This window comes from Passer domesticus, chromosome 5 (genome assembly GCF_036417665.1).
Source record: "Passer domesticus isolate bPasDom1 chromosome 5, bPasDom1.hap1, whole genome shotgun sequence".
NCBI lineage: Eukaryota > Metazoa > Chordata > Aves > Passeriformes > Passeridae > Passer > Passer domesticus.
This window is the reverse complement of record NC_087478.1, coordinates 6,658,629-6,686,358: the sequence shown is the minus strand read 5'-3', so window position 1 is coordinate 6,686,358 and position 27,730 is coordinate 6,658,629. Positions and strand designations below refer to the sequence as shown.

Here is a 27,730-nt window from a genome sequence, read left to right as displayed (position 1 = left end):
CTGATTTCCATAAACTTTGAACTCAACAGGTTGAAAGCTTCTTGCAAAGATTTGCAAATAGTGCCATGATTACTCTGTTTCCTTTTATAATCACTGTTTATCGGAGTACTTCAACACTACCATACTTTTTTCTTTTCCCACATGGAGAGCAGAAAGCACAAAGAATGAACAAAGAACACGTCATCAATATGACTGGACACTACTCTAGATGTGTCTACAGAGATTTCTCCTAGGCTACTGCAGAGGAAAGAAGGGCTTTTAATGAATTGATTCCTCTTCAGCCAAAAAAGAAACTCTGGAACTTCCAGTGGCCTACCTGAGATCATCTAGGCTGGGAGCATTTACCTCTGGCACAGGCTTTTCCATTAGGTCAACATTGGAAGAAGCTAAGAGATGATTCTCCAAACTCTAAGCCTAGATTTCTCTTAATGGTAATACTCCCATCCCAGGGAATATTTTCTTTCTCTTTTTATTTATTTCCCCTCCCTCCAATCAAGAGGGCAGCTCCCAGGGACTAAGGGCTCCACAAGGTCGTGACACATGCCCCAAGGACAGGCCCAGCACGCTGGCAGGTCACCAGCAGGACTGGCAGCCATGCCGCACAGGTAGAGACCCAGGGCCTGGCTACAGGAGGGTCATGGTGCCCACACTCCCACTAAGTGGCTTCGCTCTGTCCTCAGAAAGCAGGGGCAAGGCCAGACAGTTTCTCCACCTGTGTGTTTTTGGCGACCCCTCTGTGGCTGCACAGAGCTTCTCTTTCCCTCCTGGGAAGTCTAAGCTACACTGCTCTATTTCTAAATGGGGACTAAAGCACAATCTCACTTGCTCGCTCACACCAGCTGAGGGGAAGACGGGAGGGGAACGTAGTCCCAGAAGAGGGCCAAGGTCTGTGCTGTCAGTGTGCTGGGGAGCCATCAGTGCTGCTGAGTGGGAGAGGAAAGCCCCAGACCTGACCCTGCGCTGTGGGAAGAGTACAGGGGCCTGGACACTCTGAGGGACTTCAGGGGTGGCACAGGGACAGCAGCTGTGACACACCCAAGTACAGGGGTCATGCTGGCCAGAGGCCAGCAGCAGGCAGAAAGCTGCCATGGCTGGGGAAAAGCCCTGGCCTGCTTACAAGGTGGGCTGGGGGCCATTTCCTCCCTCATGTGTGGGGACAGGGGCTCTCACCTTCCTTTTCGGGTTGTTCCTCTCTCTGGGCAGCCAAAGGAGCACAATGGCAAAAGGCCAACAAAGCAAAGACCCAGCCCTGCACACAGGGAGGTCACCCAGCTCAAAGCCAGCCCTGGCACTGAGAAGGTGCCCTAGGTATGCCAGGGGTGTCTCTTGCCCAGAGGGCCTCTCATGTCCCTTCTTCAGCTCCAAGCTGCTCCTCTTCTTGGTCCCTCTTGCCTCTCTGTCCCACAGCTGCTGCCAATGGACAGCAGCACATTCAGGCCCCAGTGACCTGTTATGCCCTCAGCATCACTTGGGGCACCCACTTCTCCCTCAGTGCTCATTCTGGTCCCTACAGATTACCTCAGATTTTCCTTCCAAAATGCTTAATTGCATAGAGATTACCTCAGATTTTCCCCTCGCAAACAAACACCTTGCAGTCCTGTAACGGCACAGGTCCATCCATTTTTTACCATAAATTCCCTGGTTTTGAATTTTCAATTGTCCACAACTATTTCTCCCCAAGGTGACATTTCTTATCATTCTTTCATTCTCACCCGACAGGTTTCCAATCCCTGTTTTGCATATCTATTTCAGACATGCATCACAGTTTTACTTTTTTTCCTGCCATGTCTTCCCCATTATCCTGTCTTGTTTTCTCCCCATAGCATTCAAGTAACCTTCTTCCAGCTTGCTCTGTCATTTCCTATGAATATCTCGAATCACACCTAAAGCTTTACTTTTTTCCCCTCGTGGAAATAAAATACTTTACCCTTCTGGATGCTCTCTGGACAAGCTCAGTTAGGGAACAGGCTCGTAGCAGGGGCACTTTGACTCTCAGTCTGTGTGACTGCCTGTAGCACTCACAGGTGACCCCAGAACCATAATTACAGTGTTCTGCCATTCCCAGGACAAGAGATCTCAGGCAACATCTTCAGGACATTTAATGACTAAATAGGTATCCATTAGTGATACGTTTTTGGGTTTTTTTAAAGGCTGTAAATGTAAACCCTTTTTTTACAGTTTTGGTACATGAAGAGAAACAGCATCCATCTGAAGCAAAGGCTACCACCCTCTTCCCCCTGATAATCTTTAGCCTTCACTCCAGACTTCAGGAAAGTTAGAGACAGGTTTACCATCGTGCTTTGAAGGCTTTTTGTACCTTGAGAGCAGTGTTTAACAGCCTCACCTCTAGGATGGCTCTCTGCCCAGAGAAACTGCCAGAGAGCCGAGCCCCATGGAGACAAAGGCGCATGACAAACCCTCACAGAGCTTCAGAGCTGCTGGAAGAGGAGAATCTGATCCACTGACTTGTTCCCAAAATAGCACCTGGTGGGAGGTGACTGACTGGCTAATACCTGTGGTGTTTCCATTACCGATTGAGATCAAGTCTGTTGCCAGGAATCCTGGGGTGGTTTCCTTGACAACCAGAAGAAATGCACAACTGAGATGCACATGACTTTTCAGGTGGTATTTTAACTCCTCTGAAACAATGAGCTGCCCTACCAGAACTCATATAAATAAAACCAAGGTGTACAGTCAAATGGTGAACAGCATTTATGTTCAAGGGCAAATTTGAGCTGAGCCTGAAATCTCCCATGAAACAAACCCTCAAGAGAGCAAGCAGCCTGGAAATATTTCTCCTATCCAATAGGTCAGACATCTTGCAAGATTATCTACTTTGTTATTTTTAGCCTTTATATTAGACATTTCAAGAGATGGAAGGTATTTCCACTAGAGCGATAGATATATCTAACATTGAATTAATTGGAATGTCCCTATTAAATCCAAAGCCTTCAAATTTCAAAGTTGATTGCAGACAATGCACTGTTCATCAGAAACACTAGGGGCATTTCCTGAAATCAGAACATACTTTGAAATTGTTTTAACAAGACAGTGTAAATTTTAAGCCAGAGCATACAACATTAATAGGACTAACAGTATCTTTTTACTCATTGTTTGTATGCAGACATGGCCACAAATTTTCTATGGACAAATTCACTGAAAAAGTTCATATTTTTGTGAACTCAAGTTGTACTGATAAACAGTTTAGGCCCAATTATGGCCAATATTTTTCAACAAAGGATTCCATTTTAAAATATTGAAATGTATTATATAAGGATTTAAAAAGGAAAAGTTCTTTTAGGTTTTGTAGTTTTGGCATTTTGTTTGACAAATTGCCTACTCTTTAAGGGAAAAAAACCAACCAAACAAAAAAAAACAAACCAAAAATAATTTTTAAAATAAAATAAAATAATAAAAAAAAAAATAAAATAAAATAAATAAAATAAAATAAAATAAAATAAAATAAAATAAAATAAAATAAAATAAAATAAAATAAAGAGTACCCCAAAATATATCATGTACAATAGATTGACAAGTAGTGTTAAGACCAAAAATATATTAGGGATTTTTTTGCCTTTTGTTTTTAGCCCTTTTAGATGAAGAACCAAAATGTTACTATTCCAGTTGAACACAAGGTTTTATTTTTCCTTTTAGTAAATAGTGAGAAATATGCATTCTCCTTCTTTATGCTTGGAAGGAATAATCATATGTGAGGAAAGTAAGGAGAAATTGAAGGGGATGCCATGGTTCAAATAAGCAAAGTAGAAGGAGTAAAGAAGGGACTTATCGAAGGTGACAAGCCAGATGACAAATGTAAATGTTTTTGAACTCTATCTGCTGACATCAGGAGGCTGAATTCACTCACTTTCCTGTTAATATTGATGGATGACAATCACTGGAGAAGCACTGAGGTCCAGAAATAATTTTTTTTGAGTTATGCATCTGGGGTATAGTATCCCAGATAAAATGTTGGCTGGCAGATCATAAGAAATTTCAGAAAACTTCCCTAAATTTTACTTGTGGCTCAGAGACTGAGCTGCTGGAAGAGGAATGTAATAAAGTGTTACTGTGGCAAAAAATATCTATAGAATACAAAGGATGTTGCATAAGGAAATAAATCATCCCAGTCTGTCATCTGTGGGAGTCAGGCAAAAAATATCTCAAAAGGAGTGAGAGTGGAAGCAAACCAGGTAATATAGAACAATGTGCACTATTAAAATAATCAGGAAAAGCGGGGTTAACCTGGACATTTTAAATGAGGACAGTGCATGCAACTGAATGAATCATTAGTAGAGATTTAGGTGCTTTTCTAAAACAGATTACATTCATAATAAATAGACTTGAGCAGAGAATTTTAAAACCATATTAGTGGTAAAGGTTGATGCTTGGGGCCACATTAGCTCAGCATCAAGCTCTGATCTGTCATAGATCAATGAAATGTAGCAAGCCTGAATTGCTGATTCAATTTAGTATTCATTTACTTTCAGAGCAGAACATAAATAGTAAGGAAGAAAATGTGAAACATGATCTCTGAGACCAAGATCATTTTCTATGAGAAACTTAGCATGCATGCAAGCATTCATCTTGTGAGGATTTAGGGAGCCAAGTACTGAAAGAGACCAAGCAGTTTTGAAGCTGAATCTGCCCCAGTGCCCCAAAGGCCTTTTACCCCTAAAGTTGAAAGAAATTTTGTCTTCCTCTGCAGCAGAGGCTGAGCACAACCAGGCTGAGTATATAAGTGAAAATGAACCTCTGCAGAGTGGCAGTGAAAGACCTCAGCAAATATGTAGTGATTGTAATATATGATTTAAAATCATAGAGTCACAGAATATCGCAAGTTGGAGGGAACCCTTAAGGATCACTGACTACAACTCCCTGTTCCTTGCAAAACTACTTAAAAATAAACCGTATGATAAGTGTTGTCCAGACCCTCCTGGAGCTCTGACCAGGTTGATGTATGACCACTTCCCTGCGCAGCTTCTTCCAAGGAATGACCACCTCTCCATGCAGAAGCTTTTCCCCATGTCCCATCTGAACTTCCTCTGATGCATCTGATTTCATTTCATCATGTCCTGGCACTGGTCACCAGAGGGAGGAGATCAGCCCTTGGGGAATGGTGCAGCCTTCTCTTTTCCAAGCTGAACAAAGCAAGGTACCTCAGATGCTCCTTAAAGTCTTGCCCTCGAGGCTTTTCACCGTGTTGATTCCCCTCCTTTAGAAGCTTTCCTTTAACATCCTTCTTACACCAAGGCACCCAAACCTGCACACAGCACTCAAGTCGTGGTCACATTAGTGCAGAGTAGAGGGGCACAATCATCTCCATCAACCAGCCAGTGGTGGATGCTGTGCTGGATGAACCCCAGTATTGTATTTGTGGGGACCCTCATGGCAGGAAGGAATGATGAATTGAACTCCATGTTCTCAGAAAGCTAATTTATTATTTTATGATATTATATTTTATTAAAGAATACTAAACTATACTATACTAAAGAATACAGAAAGGATACTTACAGAATGTTAAAAAGATAAAAATGAAAATTCATGGCTGTCTCCAGAGTCCCGACACAGGTTGGAATTGATTGTCCAATGTGTGAAAACAACTCACACCAAAACCCAATGAAACAATCATGTGGATAAACAATCTCCAAACACATTCCACATGTGAGCACAACATAGGAGAAGCAAATGAGATAAGATTGTTTTCCTTTTTCTCTGAGGCTTCTCAGCTTTCCAGGAGAAAAATCCTGGGTGAAGGAATTTTTCAGAAAATGTGCATGTGATACTGCAGGATAAGGTTGGCACTTTTTATTAGTCATTTGTTAGTCAATTTGCCATCTGCCCAAATCTTCATCTTCCTTTCCATGGTGCTGCTTTTCAGACTTTCATACCCCAGTTGTGTGTATAACCAGGATTGTCCCATCCCAGGTGGACAATCCAAAACGTACTCATGTTAAATTTCATGCAGCTCTTTATTGCCCAGCTCTGTAGCATATCCAGATCTCATGGCTGAATGAGATAAGGTCCAGTCTGCATAACATTGTGAAAGAAGAAAGAGGAATACATTGTTTCTTTTCATGGCTTCAAAATGTTTCCATAGAACTTAATAAGGCTAGCTGACATGTCTTCAATAAATTCAAAAAGATTGATTAATTTTTCATTTATATTCAGCTGCAGTTATTTCATATATTAAATCAAATCCCGAATCTAAAGTCAAGACATATAAGTGTGGTGCCCCAGCTCACCACAGAATCACAGAACACCTTTTGTTAAGGGATCCTTCCTGTAATGCACATGCTGCAACACCCCAGCTTTTTTGCCATGGCAACATCAATCTGCCAAATGTGATCTGATGCTGGTGGTGGGACAAAACAACAGCCTAAAGCAGCATTAGAACTTCTCCAAATGTTTTGAAACATTTTCTAAAAAAGTGGTTTAAATTGTACCCTGGTCTTACAAAAGTAATCCTGGGACGCTTTTACCTGAGTCAACCCCTGCAGCCACCAGTCTTTGAAGGCAGAGTTATACTGAACTCTTCCTACTTCTCTATTGAGTCTTGACATTCTGTTACTGGACAAAATATCATCTCTTTATCCCACCTCTTTTACCACATATGACCCTGTGATGCACAAATGCTCCTCTTTCAAATACCCCTATGCATTTTTAAAGATTTTCTTTTCCAAAATAGTAGTGCTATCTGTTCATACAAATAACAACTGACAAGAAAATGTCATCAATCATTGATATATCCTCTGAAGTTTAGGTTTGCTTTCAAACTCTTTCTACTCCACTTCTTATTTTGTTGTGGAAATAAACAGCTTTAGATTAGAGTTGCATAGCTGATAGAGTGTATTTATACTTAGCAACTGTCTGTAGAAATAAAGATTAGCATCAAGGCTATATTGGTTTTCCTGTCAGGATGCTGTTCTTTTGAAGCTATACTGTAGCCAGCAAATTCATATTTACCTACAGATTTAACACTGCCAATGCAGATAAGAATATACTAACAGTTGGGGTAGGGAAAAAAGATTAGTTTCTTTCATGACCAATTTTGCAGTAATCCTATCTCTGTCAAAACAATTTGAGAGGGGAGTCCTACAGTGAAAAGATACAGTTACTGAGAAACATGCAGAAACAAGAATTTATTCTGCTATTTTTTCATTCAGGTTAATATCTTTAAATGGAAAGTTTAAATTTTCTATAATGCAAAAACGTTTTGTCTCTGTCCATGCATGCATACATTTTTGCTTGATTGTGGGTATGGCTGCACATGTGTGAATGGTTGTATAAGTATATATGTATGTATGTGTGCATTCCTGCAAGTTTATATATATTTTTACTAGAATGTATTTTAATACAAACTAAATAATACAATTTATATTCTTCATCTCTAGGTTTGTCCTGGCATTTCTTTGTAACTTCAGTCTGTAAAGGCTTTAGTATTTACCAGCATTCTCTTATTTTTATGCATTATGCCTGTTTAGGATTTGACCTAAATTGCTGAATCCCATGGGAGAGCAGTTGGACAAAGGTTGTCCCTGTCTGCAGTGTTTGGAGAGGAACATACTGATATGTTTACAGAGAGAAGAGTAGGACAGTCTTGATATTGAAAAATATTCTTGGCAGTGATTCACTATTAAAGCTGCATAGTAATTGCTATGATTGTGGTAGTCAACTATTGATTACAATATTTACTATGCATGGTAGCAAAATGAAAAGATATGCCTAACTGGCAATATGTGCTTTTCTATAATGACAATCATAACAGCTACTTTAAAAAATTACACTGTAGAAAAAGCACAGTAGTAAGGGTATATACAGAGGTTGGGATTTTTTTTTGCTGCCAATTCCTTCTCTAGCTGCTTGGGCAGTGGCTTGAAAAGGTCACTAATTTCTCTGAGCTTGCCAAAAAGGGAATTTTTTGTGTATTTTCAAAAGCAGAAATTAACAGCATAAATTCTAATTGTGGTGAGGCTTTTTCATGAAAACTCTATGTGTGTCATATTCTGGTGGTGATAGTTCTCAAAACATGAAACTGTGTAGGGGACTGGGTGCTGTGTATTCAGTCATTGGAGCTGTCTCTTCTGCCAGACATAGATATTCTGTTTTGCATCTGTCATATGCTTTCCAGAATCTTTTTTTTTTTTAAATTTGAATTATCTTTGTCATTAAGACCAAGTTGATTTGGTGTTGTTCTGTTCCTGGACAATACATCTATTATATATTAAGCTAAATATATGTCTTACAAATGGAACTGAATTTTAATATTGATGATTCTTCTCATTTTCCTCATAGGGAATCGTTTTCCAAACATTCTCAAACTGGTTCCAAGGCATAAACTCTCCAAGGCTCTCAAATGCACCCAGGATGACACTGCTTCAGAGCAGAATTCTGGCGCTTTATGGTGAACCATATCTGAAAGTCTTTGCTGAACTGACTAGCTGCACTGGTAAGATTTGACTTGGTTATTGTTGTGCCAGTCCTGAAACTGCAGCTCCTACCTGTTCCTGCAAAACTTCAGTAGGAAATATCCACAAGTCTTTTGCATTGTTGTATGCTCAAAACCACCATGATCTGGATCAGAGGAGTGTACAGCCACACTCTTGTCCAGAACATGAAAGAGGACAGTGACATGCACTAGTGAGTGTTATTTTTGATCCACAATGCATGAATTTGTGCAGTTATATGATAGCTTACACACCTATTAAAGACAGCCCCAGAGAAGCAATTGCTAATGCACCTGAGATGTTTTTATGTACATAAAAGTGACAACTCTGCTGTAAAAAAAAATTATGCAGTAAACTTTCAACCCATGTACAACTGGGATGTGGACACCTGTGATTCTAAATCAGAGGTGCCAGGTGAATTTCAGGGATTCATACCAAACAGTGTTGCAGAAGAACTCAGCCTATTCAACTAAATAGAGCTTCCTGTAAAGATAAGATCTGGAAGGTTGAAACAAAGACCTTCTGGAAAGTGAGCAACTAAAAAAGTCAGTGATAAGCTCAAGAAACTGCAATCACAGTCTGTTGATGGGCGTTTTTTGAGAGCTAGAAGTCATCAAAGTTAAACTCAGTGATCCTTTCTGTCTAAAGGTTTATGTCAGTATTTGGGAAGTGCTGATTTAATGGCACCAAAACTGTGAATTTCTCACATATCTGAGGGTTTTTTTATACTGAAAATAGAGAAAAACTGAATCAGTAGACTAAATAATCCTTTCTTTTCAAAATGGTGATTTTAATTCAAAAGTGTATTTTAAAATGTCCATTTGTTTGCCTTTTCTTAAAGGTTATGGCTTCATCATAGAACAAAATAATCCTTGTTTTTGATGAAACTAAATGGCTATATGTCATTTTTAGTTTCACTAGTAAGCATTAAAATTAAAATTAGTGGGTGTTTTTTTCAAAACCTCTCTTAATTTCATCCATATCAGATTCTAGATGAGCTGTCCTGCAGTTCACAGAATTTAAATAATAAAATGAATCTACTTAAGGTGATACTGCTCTCTAGAAAATAAAGAGCATGTTATCCATTAGTAGTTTTTTCATTAGTGTTAGGAATATTTGATGTGATAATCCACCATTGAAATTTTCTGTATTGGGAAAATAATCAATAAAACTTCAGTGTGTTTCATTTTAAAGGAAAATTGTGTTAATCTAGAAACAGCTGGTAATGATGGAGAGAGATTTTTGACCTTGATAAGGTCAAAATGGAAAAAAAATCTCCATTATTTATGTGAATACGTGATAAAGGCAGAGAATTGGAAAGATTTGTATTTCACTCCAGCAGATACCACAGATGCCTGCAATTATGGGTAAATGTCTGTGCTTTGTAGCAGGTTCATTCAATGTCAGCTCTCAGCATTCCCTGTGATTGGCAAAATGGGAGCCTTCAGAAACACAGAGATTTTCTGATTGTGTGGGTGTCTTGAGCTCCTTAAAAAGATGACAGAAAAGAATAATTTAATATGGAAAAAACTTCCAGATCATCAAGTCCAGCTGTATACTTAACAATGTCCTCAAGTGCCACATCTATGCATCTTTTAAACAGCTCCAGGGAAGAGGGTTCTGTAACTTCCCTGGGCATTCTGATCCAGTTCCTGATGATCCTTGTGGCGAATAATTTTTTTCCTAATTTTCAAACTTAATCTCCCCTAATGCAACTTGAGGTCATATCCCCTTGTCCTATTACTTGTTAGTTACTGGAAGAGACCTACCTCCAACTCACAACAACCTCTTTTCAGGAAGAAGTATCCCAGGATGACTTCTGTGGCACTTCTCTACAATTTAAAATACTCTTTTGGGAAAGATTTCAGAACATTTGGAGAAGTCCAAATGCTTCTCTGTGCTGGTGTTTTGTCTGACTGCCAGCATCTGATCACACTCGGCAGCTTCATGTGCCTGTGGAAAAAACTGCAGCATTGTGGTGCATGTGTTATAGGAAGAATTCCTCAATATGACCACACTTATGTTGTACCACACTTATGGTTTAAATTCAGCATCTGTTATAATATAAATATAACTGTAGCTGCATATAAATGGAATATTATTCAGTCTTTCATAGCTTTATGAAATACATGCTGAATTACATTTTTAATGAATCACATCAGTTTAAATGTCTGAACAAGGTCACGAGCTGCATCTTGGAGTTATTTACTACTGTCTTTTGACTGCAAGGAGGGATTAAATAGTCATTTATTCAGTTAACTGCACAAATGTGTCTAGTGACATGGTAGGAATTCTGGAGAATCCAAGATGTCTGTGAGGGACCAATATACGACACCAAATCTTCAGGAAAGTTTGCTTTTTTGGACTGGCAGCTAGAGATAGCATGGATTTGTGAGGGCTCTTCAACTGACACTGTATTCCTCTTTTCAGATATATGAGTGAAGACCTAGATGACTAGCTCAGAAGAGAGAACCTATGCACTTTTTGTTTTCATCTGTACAGTTGGGAAAAAATTTTGGCTTACATACAGGAGTGTTGTGAAGACAGTTACTAAAATGTATTTCCCCTCTCATGCTTCCTTTATATCTCTCAAAGTTGGCAGAGTTTTGTACACAGAAATCAGTGCTATTTATGAGTAGCCCAGCCACAGAGCTGATCAACCAAAGGAAAGGAGATATGGCTGCACAGTCTATGTAGTTTCTAGATTTGCCTTAAGTTGCAGTAAGTTCTGCAAGGGGACTATTATGGAGAGTTCAATATCAACACTGACATTCAGAGCTCTTGGATTTGTGAATCTGATAAGTTACTTGAAAAACACTCTGATTTTTTTCAGTAAGTACTTGAGAACTGATTCAACATGAAAGCTTCTAACATCACCTCTATTCCTGATTTTCCAAATTAAAAACTTGATGTGAAGAAGAGTCACAGCTTTATTGAAGAAAATCTCTTTAGAAGGAGAGATTGTTCCCCTTTTCCTTGATAATTAGAGTAAATTACTTGGGAATAGATTATTTGGAATTTTTACGTCTTCTCTTCAATGAGCTTCAGAACTTGAATGCTTTAAATCCTCACCATAAAGCACCCCTTGATGCTGTTTTAACCAAAACAGTTTATTCACTCTATTTTTAAATAAAAGAGGAACACTTATGTTCTAGTCTATTCTTAGGCTTAAATAGCAGAAAATTGATTGCACAGAAGACAACCAAACTCTTTTTCCAAAAGACAGAGAAAACCAAGCATAGTATTTTCTAGTATCTCTGCAGGATGTGTCTCACATTCACACATGGATAAACACACTGTGAATAAAATGGAAAAAATATATGTCTGATGAACCCTGCCTTTTTTTACATATGCTAAACTATCATGTGAGAAGCAGGATTCATCATCTCATGACTAGGATCCAAATTCAGTAGGCAATATATAAATGTCAACATGTGGTCTGAGTGTATAAACTCCAGCTATTTCCAGAGCTGCTCAAGAGTTCAGTGCAGTTGCCAGGTCAACACTTGGTGTTAGTATTGTTTGAAGTGTTCTACAGTATACAAGGACTGGGAGATCATGGGATAAATCAGACCTCAAGAAGTCTCTGTTCCAACTTTCTCTTTATCTATGAGGTCATAGAGTCATCTACAGGGTGGGGAGCTTTTAGGTTTCTCTGGGTTATTTTTCTCACTGAGTTTTGAAAAACTCCACAAATGGAGACTACACCACCTGCCAGTAACTTGTCTCACTGTTGGCTGTCCTGATTAGAGAGGAAAATTTTATTGATAACCCATCTGAACCTTGCTCCCATTCAGCTGGCCCACACAACATAGGAACTGTAGGAAAACCATGTTCTCAAGAACACCTGGTAAGAGGTCACCCAAAAAATTCTGCTGCCCCATGGACTGTCCTGGTTAGAGCTTGTCCATCTATGACAGAAGCTCAGACACTTACACCACACCTAGAAATGTAGGGGTGGAATTCCATGACCCAAAATTAATTGCCCCAAATAGTTGCTTATAAAAATGGAAGAGTTCTGGTATTATTTAAGTCTGATGGAGCATTTGCCTGTTTCTTGTAGAAGCCTGAATGATCTAGGATATCTCAAAGGACAGTAACAGCCTAAGTATAGGTAACTGAAATCAGATGATGTAGAATACCCAAAGAGATTCATTTGGTATCTTTCTTCATACTAGTTGAAGGGAGTTCTGTATTATTTCATCTTTGACAGTCTATCACATATTAGTTCTTTATTAGACTCACAGGCTTCCCATATGCAGACATCAGCCTGTAAAAGTGATTTTTCCAAGAATTCTCAAGAATAAGAGAAACATTAGGAAGTTTAAACCCAAACTTATTTACCAGTATCTTTTAGTCACATAGGAGAGGAACATTTGCATGCAGCTGAGAACGACCATTGAAAACACTGAAATAATTCCAAGGCTTTCAATTAGAATATGGTCCTAAATGATTAGATTTTAATTCTTCCATCACACAGATGGATAATGTATGAAAATGTTAAAAAAGGGTATCCAGGAAGGTGAATTGAACTACTCTTTTTTTTCTTTTTTTTTTAACAGAAATAAATCTTTTATTTGCAAGTCACAAATATCTTCTCTATTCACTTCTAGAGATTAAGTACTATAAATGCCAATTTATTTTTCACTGTGAGGTTTGTCTTTGGAGTAATGGAAAATAATTTTCCTTTTCTTTAATGAATAAATCATTGTGGGAGGCTCTGCATGATAGTTTGATCCTGCATAGCTATTTCTTCTGATTATTAGCAGAGTTTTACATTTAAATTCCTGAAACATTATTAACTCATAATCATTTGCTTTCAGACCTTTCTTGTAACTTTGCTCTTTCATTAATTCCTTTTCACTGAGGTAATAGGGAATTACTTTGTTTAATGATTCTCTAAAGATCCAAGAAAGCTAAATATCAGAAAAAGGCAATTTTATTTCACAAATAATATTGCATTCACCAATATAATTAAATTGTAATGTTTCCTTCAGTAGGCCATGTCCCTAGCAATGGGGTATGCAACACCCTGATCCAGAGGCAATTTTGGCAAAATGAGCTTGTCCTTTCCCAGAGCTAAGTATCAGTCAGTGGAAAATTATCAAATAGTTTACTCTGAGAGAATATTTAATATTACAAGAAAAAGAGAGAACTTCTTTGGAGCAAAATTCCCCTTGAGTTCTTCTCCCACAGTCAGTTAAGATATTTAATCCCTTAAAGGTGAAAAGCTCATGGCTTGGCCACTCTGAGGTGAGAGTCCCCAACCCACCCCTCCTGTGACTGAGCCTTCAGGCTGTCCACAGCCCCCGAGCCCTGCAGTGGGCTCTGTGTGTGCCCAAGCCTGGCCCAGGGTGCCAGTGGCAAAGAAGTCAGCCCTGCAATAGAAATGTGACTGGCCAAAGCAGTGTGGTAAAGCATGGTTTAACAGGAGAGGTTTAACACACACTGCAGTAGATCTCCCAGTGCTCCTTTCCAGCCTCACACAGGTGGAATTATCCTTGGGAGTGAGCTTCTCTGTATGCCCTTCTCACTCCAGACTCTGTGTCCTTGAAGCTTTTACAGATATACCCAAAGGTATTTCTCCCATCCTAGTCCACTCACCATAAACTCCTTTGTTTTGATACTCAGGGTTTTGCAATAGTTGATATCCTCCTTTGATTGTAGGGCAGCCTCAGGAAAGGAAAGTTTTCTCAAATTGTCTTCCCCCTAATCAAAAGCTTTCTTGTTCTCTGTCAAAGAGTTCAAGTTTTGTCATTGTTTCTCCTCTCCTTCTCTGTACTTTTATAATTTTTTTTTAAATTGAAGTAGTTGAAAATCCTTCCAAACAAAACCAAGAAAAAACTTGGGTTTGCATAGTAAAAGCATGTGAGCTTACTCAGGGTTATATTTTGCCCTGAAATTAACAGAGATCTCCTTGGACTTCTGCATGTATATCAAAGTTCAGGTAAATGAATGCATATTAAATCTGTGATAAGAAATACACAGCCATGCAAATGGAGGAACAAATGAACTTGAAATTTTGGTATCTATTCCCTGCTCTATGGATCCACAGGCAGAAGCACTTGCAGTTTAGAATATCTGTGGTTGATAACTGTGGCCTCCATATTTATGAGCAATCTGAGAAAGATGAGGATGTGCTGCTGTAGCACTCCAGCCTATACCAGCAGCACAGCACTTCTTCCAGTGGAAAAAAATATTTCCCAAATCACAGCTAAGCCAAACAGCTTGAACTGGCAAATAGTAAGTATTTTATAGGAACCTCGGGGTACGGTATACATGTAGTGTCATAACCAGTCCAAGGATGTTCTGCTTGCATACAGTTTATTTCTATTTCCTGCAGCTTTTATAGTGAAGTTTCCAAGCTGTGCATAAGCAGCAGTATAATAGGTTCCCTATTTATTTCTCCTCCAGGAATGATGTGTGTATTTACTTGCTCATATTCCTTCTATTTCTCTCAGCAGCTTTGCTAGAAAACAAGGATTCTGTAATAATTTTCCTTGTCCATCTGTTTATTTTAGCAAGGAAGTTTGATATTTTTTCTTTTATCAACTGATCATTTTTCTTTATTTTGCTCTGACATTTTGCTTCCCTTCTTCATGACAAGAGTATAACAGACTGAGAAAAGGTATCAGGGATGTCTTCTGTGTGTCCTTTATTAGCAAAATGTCCCAGTATAGGAAGAAGGATGTTCTTATGGACTTTAATTCAGATAATTGGATCCAATATTTGGTTCTGCTAAATGACTCTTATCAGTGTTCAGAGCCAAGTTTGGAAATGTGAAGCTGCTGTAGATAGACCCAAACCCTCAAAATTCCTCGGAAAGGCTGTCAGTTCACATTATACTGTCCAAGGCCAGGCTCTGAATGCTGTAATATCCTGATAAAGTTGCTGCTCATTCTGATCCCTAAAGAGGAACTAAACTCCATGGTCATTCTCATGTGTTTTCAAGATTACTCAGAGGACCCTTTTATTTTTTTAAGAGCCCTAGAATCCTGTCAGCCAAAGAGGGTCACTTCTTTCACTCTCTTTCAGTTATTTACCTTCTAAATTTTTTGTTTCTGACTACCTCAGTAAGTAGCTTCAAAGTCTATAAACAGAAATGTGAATAAAATAATCAAACTGTCAAATGTTGGAGGGCATTCAAAGTTAGTGAATCTTGGGTTTTTTCTCTCTGCATTTCACTGAAGTCTCTATGGAGGTAAAACCCCAGACTTTAATCTCATTTGTAGTCTTGTCACCCCCCAGCTCTAGATGAGGCACACATTATTTGAGCCTCCTTTCACATTTAATTCTTTCTCAGTTAGAAGGGTATTCAGCGTGGTCAGTTACAGGGATAAGGACAAGAAAAGAATCTGAGTAGAAGTGGAAGTAGGTGAGATAATGAGGCACTATTTAATCCTTCAATATCATCTTTCAAGAGTAAACAACAATTTTTCTTATATTCTGAGATGGAAATGAAGCCACACTATGGCCTCTGGGTAGTTTTTTTTTATTTGTAATAGTCAATATAAGTTCAACCAACCAGCAGTACATCCATCTTGAGCTTTTACTTGTGATTTCATCTGAGCAAAAAACATCTTGAAAAATTTCAAGGCAAGCAACCAGCCAAAACTTTCTCCCCTTTCCAAACAGATTGGAAGCACAGCTTCTGACAAGTCACTCTTTTCACCCTTCTTTCCATTACTTTCTAAAACAAGCTTTTCACAAAGGAGAAAGGCTTGCTACAAAAATGAGGGTGTAATGTGTATTGGATGTCTTTGAATACAAGTATGACAACAGTATTGTGGGTTTTATTGATTTTTGAGTTGTTAGTAAATACTTCTGAATAAACAAAATTTTCTTGCATTTTGGAAAAAGAATACTGTTATGGCTCAGTTAGTCACTTAAAAAAGAAATCAAATGAAAAGAAAGTAAATGTAGTAAATGTGACTGTGCAATTTCCTGGAAAGAGGGACGAATTGGAACCTGAGAGATCTGTAAGTGATATTTCTGGATGCTGTTATACACCTTTGACAAAAAGGGCTTCATTCCTGTGCTCACAGAATCTTCTGGAGCTGGCCCATGAGAATCTGATGAAAGCAGCCTCTTTTCTCACTTGCTAGGCCAATGCATGAAACCCTTGGGAGGTTTGAGGGAAAAGAGAAAATAATGTCTCTTTTGCAATTCCTCTGAGTTCTTGGGAAGCATTTCTGTAGACTTCTTCACAACAGACTTTTGGATCCTGGAATCCATCTCTTTTCCATGAGCCCTAAGCCATATGTCTAAGCTGCAGAGGAGAGGAAGAATTTCAGACACTCCACTATATTAAGCAGCTTTACAGTCAGCTCTCAGGGCTATCTGCTACACTGCATGGATCACTCTGCAGCGGCTAAAACTTTCCAGGCACTGGGACCTTTCCTAAATTCAATGTAAATCCACCTGCCTTGTGTTTCTTCTTGGCCAGATGTGCACTGCCAGGGCACATAGCTAGTAGGAGTCATGAGGATGTTGCTGGAAATTGGGCCAGAAAAACTTGAGCTAAGGTGCCTACCATGGGAGTTCCAGCTTCCATTTTGGGAACCAGACAGAGAAAAATAAATGTCTAGGCACTTCAGTCATTTATTAAAGCAAGGTGAAAGACTCTGAAGTGAAAGTTGCTAGAGAATTGTAGTTCGAAGTGTAAGACATCCTTCAAAGATGTAGATTTTTTTTTCCTATCAGTAATAATTCATCCAAATGAAGATCTCTTTTAAGTCCTCTGCAGCTATTTCATGGCTTCTCAGCTGCAAAAACAGGCAGCATATCAAAACCAGCACTATTTTGAAAACTGACAGTTAGAAAAAATGATGAAAGATAATGTAGTAGCAGCAATGAGTCAGATTAATATGGACAACATGGGGAACATTCCACCTACGCAGGGAGCAGTGCCTGATATCAGAGGGCTCTTTCATCTATGATAACAAGACCCAGTGGCAGAGAGCCAAACCTTCAAACTAGAAATGAGATGCAATTTTTTATCAGAAACACACTTAACCATTTGAACCATTTACTAATAGACATAGTATGTATGTCTTCCTCCACAGCCTTTAGACAACAGGTGATTGTCACCCAAAATGAGAATCAAGTGAGTTTGCAATGAACTGAAACTTATATGGGTGATTAAAACACCTCCTGGGTAAAATCTAGCCTTGAGTTATGAAGATGATCAAATTGATAACAGCCTTAAAAATTAATTTCTCTAGAAGTGAAGAAGAAGCTAAAGGAAATTTGTGCTTTGGGATGCCTGACTTCAGTCTGATTATTTTTTGGTGAATTTTAAGAGCCTGAGTATTGTAGAAAACCTACACTGTTCTAGAGTTAAGTGATTTTTCATAAAAACACAACTGTTAAGTGTTTGAATTGCAATATTCTGGATGGACCATATTTCTTCTCAGGAAACATTGTTTTTAAAGTATATGCTTGTGTTAGACAGTGATTCCATTTTTTTTCCTGTGCAAAACATTTCTTCCTCTATTCTCAAGTCTTGTTTATTAACAACAAATCCTGAATCTTTGGACTCTTGCCCAGGTATTCACAACAGATAATAAATTAAAACATTTTTTTACCTATGAGAAGACAGATAATAAATTAAAACTTTTTTTACCTATGAGAAAAAATCAACCACCTCTTTGAGATGAACAACAAGAACTAAATCAATCTCTATTTCTGTGGTGGTGGATAAATTACTGTATCTGAAACACATAACTGAACCAAGTTTCATAACCTAGATTTGTAAAAGGCACTAAAAGACCTAGATTTAGCAATGAATAATAAACTAAAACTTTTCTTACTCCAATTAATATTAAAACATGTCTTTTCTTCTGTTACATGACCATTTTATATTGATCATATCTTCTTAGTGGTCTTTCAAGGATGTCCTCACATCATTTGTGTTCAAATTTGTCCAATAGACCATGAATAACTGACTCTTTTATGGATGTTGTTTGCTGCTGGAAAAAACTTGCTAATTGGAAAACTGCTGCACATTAAGTCCTTCCTAAGCAGATTGATCAGGGAGGTGTCACCTCATACTTTGCCACGGACTCTAACACAGACGTAAGTATTGAAGCTACTTCAATATCCAGGCACTGTATAATTTAATCACACTCAAAAGATTTCCATAATTGTATCCACAAACATTACTGCAAGATCAGCTTTCTGCTCCACAAGTTTCAATTAGGATGTGCAACACACCAATGCATTAAAAAAAAACCAAAAACACAAATAGAATGCTGCTATTCCTCTCATCTTCAAAAGCTTTTTCTACAAATATTAAGCAAGTGAGCACTGCCACTTCTCACTTTCTAAGTAGTTTGTTTTATAATGTTCCTCTCTCCTGCACTTCATGTCATCCTTGTAATTTCTTGCATTTTGCTAAAGGCACAAGGAGAACAGAATTTTACCGGAGATTGCTAATGAAATATGGAGCCATTCACTGCTAAACTACACATAAAATATCTGGCCTAGATTGTTCACAGAGCAAAGATGTATCTCCTGTCTGCTGGCTGTTCAGAAAGCTGTTTGAAAATCACAGTTTCAGTCTTCTTCCTACCAAGTCAGGGAAATTAACTGACTGAGACACAGGCAAATTAAAGACGTTTTCAGAAGTGAATGGCCAAACATCTGAAAACCAAATTGTTTTCTGAATAGTGACATTGGATCAAGGTGCTAAAATTTTGATATCTCAGTCTGAAAAATGTGGACTAAAAATCTCAATTGTTATGATATCTTGGCAAGTCTTGGAAAAATGGAAATGGAAAGGAGTCAAAAAAATTACAGAAGACTTCAAAATATTTTAAACATGTTTAAAGCTAGATTCCCGATTTTCATGTACTTGTTTGAGACATAATCAATTCAAACTCCAAATTAATGAGACGTGCTTATTAGTTCATTCTGTTTAATATGTTATTCTCGTTATGGTTTTGTCAATTATGGACTTGAATAGAAATTTGAAAGAATAAAACAAGAGAATGAACAAAGTCCAGTATTAGTGCATTAAAAGAAAGCATGATTTGTGGAAGGTACATGAAAGACAAATTCTTAATTTCTACCTGTCATTTACTAAGATCAGTTAGATTTAATCCACCTGAGTCCCTTCTCTAGCTGGAGAGAACCTTAAAGGCATCTGGTTCCAACACCCAGCCATAGGCAGGGATAGCAGCCACTACACAAGGTTCCTCAGAGCCCCATCCCAGCTCCATCCAAGGGATATCCTGTAGGGACTATGGTGGGGCACTGTGCCAGCTCAGCTGGGCAAGAATCTGAACAACCTGATCTAACTTTGCAATTCGCTCTGCTTGAGCATTGGACTACAAATCTGCCAGAGATCCTTCCTAACTGGAGTGCTTCAAGGAAGCTAAATACTGACAATTCACAACCAGCACCTGATTAACTGACGTTCTCTGCTCTTTTTGTTAGACTCTTCCTGCAGCTACTTTCATGGCTAACTTCAATGTATTCTTCAAATTATCATTTTCCTGCTGTTGCTTTATCAACAGCAAAACCTAGATGCCTAAACCAGGTTTCTTTGAATAATGAATTATGCACCTTGAATGACAGGTGACAGTGTTGTTATGTTACACAGCTGTCTGGTATCACCAGGGAAGGAGATTAATTGTTAATGGGGCTGTAGGTTTTCCAGCCATTATTATCAAGCAACTTTTTCCAACAGGTGATTCCCCATCCATTTTCACTGTATAAAACTTGGTCAATAAAAGTTACATGGGGATATATGGCTTGACCTTTCCAGCAGGAATCCATGAAAAGATTTTTCTAACTTTCAAATAAGTAATGTTCACATATGGGAAATAAGGACAATATAATCCAGCTGTAAGAAAAATTGACAAGGGTTTAAGTGCCTGATTAAAATCCAGGGAGAATTTTAGTAACTGCAGTAGGTATTGGATCATGGCTGTGCTCAGGAAAAAAGATAATTTTTGCCATAATCCGCATTTAGAACACATTTCTTGAGAGCTGTTTTATAATGAAGGTGGGCCATTCCCTGAATGTTGACACTGTTGAGTAACAATCCTTCCAGCTCAGTGGGCAGCTTCACTGAAGACCATGATCATGAAGACACTTTTGCAGCAGACTGTAGGACTGGGAGGAGATGATGAGGTGGTAACATTCCACACTGTATCCTCCACAAGCATGAAAGTACCAGGAACAGAATATTGTCTGACTTCCAATGATTTTAAACTTAACTTTCAGGGCACCACAAAACTTCACTGTTATATTCAGATTTAATATTTGCTCTGATTAAGTCTCTTAATATTTCATTTGGTATTTTAAAAAGCAGTGTCTGTGATTTTACAAACAATGGTTGCTCACGTGAAAATGTACAGATTTTCCTCTCTGCTTTTCTATAGAACACTTGAATAAAACAAGCTATAGGAAAAATGTTGGAGGCCACCTATCTCATAAGTTTTGTCCTGGTGATTTGAAAGCAAAACCTTTTGCTTAGTGGTTTCACTGTTATCTCCCTCCTTTTTTCTCTTTTATTTCAAGTTTTGCTGCTATAATCTGATCTTCAATCCCTTGTTTTAGGAAATGTCAGCCCAAAAAATCATTTTGAAACAAGAATAATATGAGTATCTGCAATATGAAACTTCTTTGTATATGTTCATAAAACCAGAAAGAAGACAAAAAAAGAAAGTACTTTGTCTTTTTCTTTATTAACCCAGTCTTTTGGGTTAATAACCAGTCTCAAACAAATACTTACTTTTTTTAGACTTTAGAAATTTTTTTTAAGTGCAATCATTTTAGACAGTATTAGAAATATAAAGCCCCAATTCATTATCTGTGACGATATGATAAATTCTTTGCATTCATTGCCCAGTGTTTAAAATAGAAAATGTTAGACAGAGCTGGTGGCAGCTTAAACACAGATATCTTCTAGCAGTGCAATTATTAAGAAAAATTTATCAATTAGAATAGTTTGCTAACATAGAACCATTAGATAACATATTTTCTCTTTCATTTATGAGCATATGGTGAAGGTTTCTTCTTGTCTTGGCATGAGGATATTTCTGTTGAAGAAAAATGGGATTGACATTTTATTTTTACACCAAGTTAAATTTCCTTGTAGGATAATTATTTATGAAATATGATATGTAAGTTGATGCATGATCTCTGGAAGAGGTTACTAAAGAAGGAATAAAATTGATGTCTTTAGCTGTAGTACATAAAATATACACTCAGGAGTGCTATAAAGAAAATTTTCTGGTTGCCAGTATAGGAGCTGATGTGATAGCTGCTCTGCTGGGTGATATTGCTGGGATTTAACTAGTACCTCTACAGAGAAAATATCAGTTGTTATAGCTATAAAGCTCTGCTACGAACAGCTCTCCTCCTGATGGAATGAGTAGAGCGGGAGGAATTTGTAATATGCGCTTTCTATAAATGTAACTTCTATTATCTCTATGATATTACTCCTGTTGATATGGAAATCACATTAATGTGGGTGGTAGGCCACTGGGAATTATTGCCCTGCTACTCAGACTTAAATCTTGTTGCAATTCTAAACTGCTCAAACTGGGTTGAAAGGTGACACTGCCAAAAGCTGATGCAAAGATGCTGGGCTGGCACCAGTGCCAGGCTTCCCCTTCCCAAAACCATCTCTTTCTGTGCTAGGCAGCAATATATCTTCATCTCATCCAAACTTCTTCCTATCTCAAATATTGATGATTCATCACATTATTCCTTTATAGAGGCAACGGTCTGTGGCCAAAATACACCCTCTGGTATGAATAAATGAGGAGAGAAGAATCCAGCACAATTTTAGTGATTTCTCAAGTACATTTGCATTTAATTATTAAATAATCACTGTATTTAAACTGTCTGACCCAACTGAATGACATTTAGTGTCCAGACATCCATGTGGGCTTTCCCTGCTAGACAAAAAAGGCTGAAAACCCCAGTAGGATTCACTGGAATGTATATTCCCCATATCTTGAATAAGTAGAATAGATTTCTTTTCCAATTTTCTAATAGTTCCTAGAAATTGTAGGCTCTAGAACTGTTAGTATGATAATAATCATCTCTTCAGTACGATGTAAGAAGATGCTTATTTTAACTGCTCCCACATACAAGACTTGGAATGAGTATTTTTGATGCAGAAAACCACTGCAGAATCCACTGATTCTTTTTCTGCTATTATCCCTACATATTTTAAATATCTTCTGTAGTTCCAATTCTTCTGCTGTAGGAAATTATCTGTATTCCCTATACATTGATGCATTTTTTCATTTACCTCAACTGAAAAAGTATCTTGATTGAATACATCAGTTCACCAGATAGTCTTGATCATTGTGTCTGACTGCTCTACTTCATCATTTTTCACCATTCATCTATTCTTTGTGCCAGTCACATAGTTTATTGACAGTGTTGATATATTTGCTATGAAATCATTGGCAAAAACATTTCCAGATTTCCAAGGCGATTTTTCCCATTCGGAAAACCTATAATGAAAATTCTCCATTAATAAAATCTTCTTATTTGTTATCCTTAATTTGTCAATTATACCATTCATCAGCTCATCCTTGGTAATTCACAGTGCAATATTTTCAATTAGAATGTCACAAGGTTCTAAATACTTATAAAATTTTAAGTAATTAATGTAATAATTAATAATTACATTAATAGCTCTAAGTTATTAATGTAATGACTAATAATTACCTGAATATTTCAGGTACTTTTGGCACCCAAAAATTAATTTCATCAAAAATATTTCCCTTTTTTTTTTTGAGCAACCATAAAGTACACTGGCATTACTTAAATTTGAAGCTTTTAATTTTCAGTAATCAAATTGCATTCTTTTCCTTTGGCCTAGAAACATGCGAATTATTTTCATGACATGTCCCTTTTGAATACTTGTTATAGATTGTTGCAATTCTTCTGAGCTTCTTCTGAGTTCTCCTCACAATTTGTCAAAATGTTCATCAAAAGTTTGGGCTGTGATGTACAAGTCATCTAGGTTACACAAATTCTTCATTGCTTATCCTCAGTGGATGATGTGTAAACTGAAAGGTACTTTATCATTGTGTTGGACAAGTACATTATTCTTGCCTGTTTACAGTTGTGAAACAGAAATATTTATTGGCTGCTTCTGTTTTCTATTTGTGATAGTTAACTGTATCATCTCATTCTACAAATTGCCCTGCATCATCTCTCATGGCACATCCAATCTACCTCAGAAACGCTTCTGTGGAGTAAGGAAAATGTTCCCTCTTGCTCTTGAGTCTTCCATCTGGAAAAGTGCTACTGAGCTTAGTGCAGGGTCTCATAAAAAATCCCAAAGAACATCCAACAAATCCAAACAAGGACCTGTTTTGATGTTGCTAACTCTGGGTGTTAATACATCTGATCATCTTTGCTCTCTTGCTGTGCTTTTCTTTGCAGAGTATTTTTTTTCCTCAGAGATTCAGCTGTAGAGGTGACATCATGAAAGCTTCCTTGGGATACATTGTGCCTTTGTATTAAGACTTCTCAGTAGCCTTTGTCATATTTCAAGATTCTCTACTCCCAAAAGCAAAGTTATCTTTAAAGGTTTCTTGCAAAAAAGTTACCGAGGAAACAGCTCATAAAAGTCTTTGTCCAGATAAGCTCAAAATTCATAGATATTTTCTTCTTACTTTGTTTTCTTGCAATACATGTAACTTGTGTATAAAATCCATTTTGTCTTAAACACTATTAAACTTTATAAAGATAGTTTTATCTAAACTGCAAACAGAATGGAGCAGCAGTGATAAGACTGTTAGCTCCTGTGTATCCATATAGTAAAAAACATTGCTGAGCTCATGTACAAGCAGAGCTGGAGAGATCAAGTAATTTGTCTGAAGTCACATGTGAAAGTGCATTTGAAAGGCAGGACATGAACTATAAGATTTCTCTCCCTCAGCCCAGAATGTTTTCCACAAGGTCCTTGGGGGGGGGGGGGGGGGGGGGGTGTTTGTTGTCTGATTGGTTTTTTTGTTCTTGTTGTTGCTCTTGTCATTTTGGGGGTTTTGTTTGTTTTTGTTACAGATGTTGAGATTCTTTGAAAATATTCATCCTTATGGACAAAAAATGTCATTCTTCGTGAAAGAAATGGAAAGAAAATACGAAGGGGACGTCACAGGGGCAAAATCATCCACTGGATTTTTTGAACCCAGCTGTAATCCAAGAAGAAATTGCACAGAAAAAACAAGTATTCATTTACATTAGAAAAAAAAAAAAAAGACCGTTTTAAAATCCAAAATCAAGTTGCAAGGATCAGACTGAAGCACATCTCTCCTCAAAGGGTCAGCAGCTGTAATATTTATCTGGAGACCATTAGTTTTCTTCTGAGAATGAACTGAGGACCAGCAGCTGTAGAGCTAGATTTTCTCCCTCTTATGCTCTTTAAGTGTAACTATTAAAAAAGAAACACAAAAAAAATCTAAGAAACTGATAGCAAAGTTTACAAAGACCCTCTAACTGTTTATTTTGAAGCTGTTTTCTCATGAAGCAAAAGGAGTGTGAAAGAGAGAGGGAACATTTTATGCTGGGGGAAGAAATACAATGTTGATTCAATTTATTTCCATACGAAGGCAATGTTGGAAGGCTCCACTAAGTTGCCTGGCACTAGCTGGCAGAAAAAAATAAATGAAAGCACAGCTTTAAGAACAGAGCTTTATTTACTGATGCCCATAAATGGAGCAGAGATGGAAAGTGTTCAAGATTGCTGACTGGCTGACTGTCACAACTGATTGTTTTTCACATCAAGTGTTCCACACATTGATACACACACCCTGCCAAGACACAGGCTGCATCTTTTGGAGTCAAAACTCTATAGAGGCACAAAGCACACATTGCTAGCACAATGCATAGTCATGAGTTTAGGTGCATCATTTAGATTAAATTGTTTTTCATACCCAAAGGGCTGTTGTGTTTCTATGGAGGTTTGCTACCTGACAAATTAGAGTTTACTCTCTAATATATGATGACAGTGCTATATGACTGCTTCAATAAGTTTTGCCCAGAAATGTCATTCCTGTTTTGATAGGCACTGATGGAAGTTGATCTCAAGATTTGAACAAATACTAAAGGAAAGGCTTAGAAAACAAGTGATGATAAAGGCACAGTTTGGGAATATCAGTAGAGCAAACATGCTGTCTGCTGCTTTTGATGGTTGCAAGCACAACTTCAGTGTTTGCAGTAAACTAGTGACAATTTCAGGTATGAATTCAGAAGCATAGAATCAATTCCTTGCTATATTTCTATGCTAGTTATATCACCTGAAGCAATAATTAATCCATCAAAATTCATTATTTTCCCCCTAAATCTCTGTTAGTTAATTATGGTTTACAATATAGCACACACTCATCCATAACAATAACCCTTTATATAATAACCCTTACAAACAAAACAAAGATAACTATGTGAATCTTCTCTTGGGTAAGAGTAAAGCCCACATCATCAGATCTCTTAAAAGTTTTATGACTAGTTCAAGATGTGAATGCTCAAATCAAAATATCTTGCCATGATTTAATGTTCTGAGTTTAGATGCTCCTTGGTTTATGAAGATTTCTTGGTTGCTATTTGATTACTCTGAAATTAAAACATACGAGTTAGTGGATGACTTCTAGTATCTAAACAATAAAACCTTGAACAATTATAAATCTTAATAGCAGGATTTTAGTACCCACTGTAAACAGTGAATCTACAAAAAATGAGGGGTTTTATTTGCTCTCCTCTACTTATTATGCTTCTCTCACTGTCAGGTTTGATTTTCTCATCATACAAATGGAAAACAAGCTTTCCCTCACAGCCACTCACTCAGAGCCACTTTGGTTTCTGACAGGGGGTCTTTCTTTCTGACACAACACCAGTGACAACAGAGGTTGTGTTAGCCAAACTGTGACCTAATCTCCCTTTCAATTCTACCATTGTTCTCAAAATGTGATCTCAGTGACACCAGGATAAATGTCTGTCAGATTTTTTGTCCTGAAGGATGTAAGAGTGAGAGAGCAAGACCTGAAACTTCTGCTGTTGCAGAATTGGAGTTCAGGGTTTATTTTAGCCAGCTGACTTTCATTAATCTGGCTGTAATTTTTCATCCACCATTTCCACATTCAAAATTGAGGGGATTTCATAAATAGTATTAATATTAATATTATTGTTATTTCTTCCACTTTTTTTTTAATTCTTGAACGCATGCATTTAAAGCATTTTCTCCTCCCCTCCTCTCTCCCTTTTCTAAGCTCTGTCGGGACCTAGAGCCATTCCCCTTTCTCCTTTCTATATCTTGATAAATACACAAACATACTGTTATGCAATAAAGAATGTCCCCTTAAAAATAGATACTGTGAAGGTATCTGGTGAAGATTGCTGCTGGGTAATGGATAGAAATCACTGGTATCACAATTACCATTGCTACCTATTGTGAATAGCTTCTTACACTATGAATCACCTCCACAGCTTTTCTTTCTCATTCCTCTTAAAAGTCTCTGGTATGTTGATATCTTTCTAGGAATTAAATGCTTAGAACAGACCAGAAACCATTTCAAATGTATCATTTCAGGAGGGCATGAAGGATAAAAATGAAGAACATGTAGATCTACAACTAAGAGGAAATATGACTTTGAGACTGGGTACCGTTCATGTGCTGCTGGGGGGAAACAGATCACAGTGGACACCCACACACCATATGCTGTCTACCATCATTCACAAGGGCTTCCAGACACCTCCCACCACCCAAGGTATTTGTCTCAGGTTCCTTTCCACTCTTGATGCATTAATGCTGCCACTTTGTGGATTAAACTTTTTCTCAGACACTCCTCCGACCTGCTGTGATTTGTTCCTTGCTTGTCTTTACTTCTTCACTTTACTCAATCCCCTCAACTGCCACGTTCTTAAAATAAGACAGAAACACAGTCATGTGCTCAATGGAAAATCTTCTTCAAGATTCTGGAGGTTCAAAGAAGAGTTTTAACATTCATGGAAATTCAGCCAATATCCACTGAAAAATAAGTACTTCAAACCTTCAAGTTCCAGCACTGTTTCTGCACCATCTAGAAATGTGAAAACTCTCTCCTCATTTAATGAGTAGCAAAACAGCACCAGCCTTACCTAGGTCAGGGAAACATACAAAAAAACCCCATAGTACCATTAGAAATCAGGCTGCTCCACTGTAGAAGAGGTATAAAATTCTCTGCATGCAATCATGAGCAGTTCTGCCTCCAGGACTGGTATATCAAAATAATTCTAAATGGGCACCATAAAAACATTAGAGAATACAAACTAAA

General features: G+C 37.7%; 2 long non-coding RNA genes across 11 annotated transcripts in view; one reads left to right on the top strand and one right to left on the bottom strand.

Annotated features, from left to right (window-relative positions):
* The window catches only part of LOC135301603 (uncharacterized), a 39,192-nt gene extending 38,211 nt beyond the window's left edge, over positions 1-981 (bottom strand). Inside the window, exon 1 of one of the 2 annotated variants that reach the window (XR_010363364.1) lies at positions 823-981. This is a non-coding gene — a long non-coding RNA (uncharacterized LOC135301603). Of the gene's footprint in view, positions 1-316; positions 637-822 lie in introns of those variants that run through there. The other variant, XR_010363365.1, reaches the window with a different exon arrangement.
* LOC135301602 (uncharacterized) lies at positions 317-27,314 on the top strand. 9 transcript variants are annotated; one of them, XR_010363358.1, is made up of 5 exons: positions 11,854-12,294; positions 18,377-18,521; positions 24,489-24,745; positions 25,489-25,661; positions 27,007-27,314. It is a non-coding gene; the product is annotated as an uncharacterized LOC135301602 (long non-coding RNA). The 9 variants fall into 9 exon arrangements; XR_010363360.1 differs by lacking the exons at positions 11,854-12,294; positions 25,489-25,661; positions 27,007-27,314 and adding exons at positions 317-431; positions 8,293-8,446 and having other exon boundaries at positions 24,489-24,706; XR_010363361.1 differs by lacking the exons at positions 11,854-12,294; positions 25,489-25,661; positions 27,007-27,314 and adding exons at positions 318-369; positions 8,293-8,446 and having other exon boundaries at positions 24,489-24,706.
* The last annotated feature ends 416 nt before the right edge of the window (positions 27,315-27,730 follow it).